A 2926-nucleotide genomic window follows, 5' to 3' on the forward strand; every position below is an offset into this window, starting at 1 on the left:
AAATCGCATTTTAAGGTATTTCATCCTGAGATCTTACGCGCATATACATTTCATCCTTGTATACTTTCAGTTTTTCAGATTTTTTTAAAACCGGAAAGTTTGAATCTTGTAGTTTAAAAAAATTCAGGAGCCCGGTCACCAAAATGCCACACTCGTGTGTATATATACAAGTAATCCATATATACATTTGAATTATTATTTTTTGCGTAACATATATGCGTTTGAATTTACAAGAGGCAAATGGCTACTTAAACCCCGGTTGAATTTAATTCAAATGGCAAGCCAGGGACGCATGCGACGAGCAAAAAGGCCGTAGAGCAGCCATCCCAGTGCAGTGGAGAGTATTTACTCCTAATCTAAGTGCATCTCCAATAGAAGCGCAACGCGCAAATAAAACGTTTACAGCACCGTTTACGTGAGCTTTTGCATGCCAAGGCCGCTGGGAGCGGCCGCTGCAAAATAGAGCGCGCGCGAGCCGCTCCAGCAGACGCACTATATTTGTTCTTTTTTCTACTACGACTCGATGCACATATAGGCATAGATGAAACGATAGATAGATACATAGTACAAACGATAGATAAAACGATGATACATAGATAGTGCATAGATAGTTCATAGCCTCCTCCTACGATAGATAAAAAAAACTACTCGTCGTCATCCTCCTCCTCCGACTCGGACTCCGGCTCGGTGATGTCCTCCTCCAACGTCCGAATGAAGGCGTCAAGATACCGATCGTCCTCGGAGTCCCAGGACGACGCCGCTCTTAGCTCGATGTTAAAAAGCAGGGCCTGCTTCCGCGTACGCCTGTCCTCGCGATATGCGGCTCGCTCCGCCTTCCTTTCCGTCCTCCTTTGCGCGAAGAACTGCTGCTCGTTAATGACGTCCTGCGGGAAGTGTTGGCGCCATAGCTCCATGGCTTCCTCGTCCATCTCGGCGAGGCTGAGACGGTGCTCCCCCTTCCGGTTCTCGCGACGATCCTCGCCGGTGATAAACCGCGGGGAAGGCGCCCGCTACCGCGTCAGCACCTCCGAGAAGTTTATGTCCCTACGAGACCGTAGGAGGCGCCACGCCGCCACGTCGTACGCGCGGGCGGCCTCGTGGGCGATCTCAAAGGTGCCGAGGCCGAGGCGCACGTCGCCGGACTAAATCTCGGCGGAGAAGGCGCCGGACGGGCGAGCGCGGACGCCCCGGTATCCCAAAACTCCCCGGCGGCGCGGCGGCATGTTGGCGCGTCGGTGGTGAGGCGAGAAAACGGCAAAGAAATCGAGGAGAGAGCGGCAGAGGGCGCGTGACGAGGCGAAGAGCGATGGGAGGGCGTGTGACGGGCGCTGTATTTTATAGGCGCGCCGGACGCCACGCGCCCGGCCGCTTTGCCCCGTGCGCGCGCAATCGTTTCCCGCGCTCCTTAGTATCCCGTCTTCGCTGGAGTGCGCGAAACCGTCGCGCGCGTGCTAAAATCGCATTTTTACCGCGAGTGCGTTTTTTCATGCGCCCGATCGATGGACCGATCGCCATTAAAACCGATGGAGCTTGCTCCTGCTCTGCGATCGTCTATCGACGGAGGTCAACCTGCCCCGTAACTGCGCAGTAAAGGCTAGATCGATGCAGCGGTCAGGGGATCCATCGATCGACGGAGTAATTCGATAGGCATGCTGCTCTACAGTCAAAACCCTTTACTCCTTGAAACGAACTGTACGTTAGTAATATACGCGTTCGACTCGGTAGTGCAGATCCAGTAGTACGGTAGCTGCACGTAGGATCTATCGAGACGGGGGTGCACAGTACTCCACATAGCCTTTGCATGGTGAACTGCATGCATGTACACCTAGTAGGATAGGACAGCTGCAGGCCTCGAGATTCGTGGACGTGACCTGCCCTAGCCGTCCGTCCACTCGTACGCCCATGGAATCTGCGTGTGTCTGGCTGACCAATGACTCGATAGCGTCGGGCATACCGGTACACGCAGCTCAGCCGGCCCGTGACAACCTGCCGTTCCGACTCACAGGGCCACTGCCTCGCCTTGTAGTAGGAGTATGGACGAAGGTACATGTACTTGACATGATCTCCGAGAGATGCATGCATGGAGGGACGAGGCGGAAGACACAGATTTGACCTCAGGGCCAAACTATTTCACAAACTAAACTTTTTTTGAAAGTATTTCACCCAATTGACCCTTAGTGTGCAGCGTCTGACAGCAAGACGTTGCACTTTACAGTGGAGCGTCTAACACTTAGGCGTCACACCTGTGCAGCGCCTAGCTCTAAGGAGTTGCATTACACTGTGCAGCGCCTAGCTCTAAAGAGTTGCACAGTAGAGTGCAACGCCTTGTTGTTGGGCGCTGCACAAAAGGGTCGGCAGCGTGAAATATTTTCAAAAACAGTTTAGTTTGTGAGGTCAAATTTGTTAATTTTGCCGAGGGACGAGACGCCGGCACGCATGGAGGGGTTTTGCGTTGCATTGCATGGGCTACCTGGAGTATTTAGGAGTGGTCAGCACGTACTTGACATGATATGATCTCAGGGTCCGTGCGCCGCGACCACGCGCCTGGCTCTGCAAACAAGGCAGGCTGGCCTGGACACTGGTGGAAAAAGGGCCTTTGGTCGCGGTTCGCAACTGCCATTAGTCGCGGTTGCGCAACCGCGACCAGACGGGCGCGACTAAAGGCCCCCCCCTTTAGTCGCGGTTGCTTAAGAACCGCGACTAAAGGCCCGTCCACGTGGGCGGAGGACCTTTAGTCGCGGTTCTTGTGGCTAACCGCGACTAAAGGCCGCCACAGGTTTTTGAAAAAAAAAATTAAATTTTTTTTTTCAAATTTCTGAATTATTTTAACCTCTAGTCTCTAATCACCACCCCTCATCACTTCTCAATTTATTCTTTTATCACCCCTCATCATTCCAAATCATCTAACTTCCCAACCGGTCACCCA

Source organism: Triticum dicoccoides, chromosome 4B, assembly GCF_002162155.2.
Source record: "Triticum dicoccoides isolate Atlit2015 ecotype Zavitan chromosome 4B, WEW_v2.0, whole genome shotgun sequence".
Lineage (NCBI taxonomy): Eukaryota > Viridiplantae > Streptophyta > Magnoliopsida > Poales > Poaceae > Triticum > Triticum dicoccoides.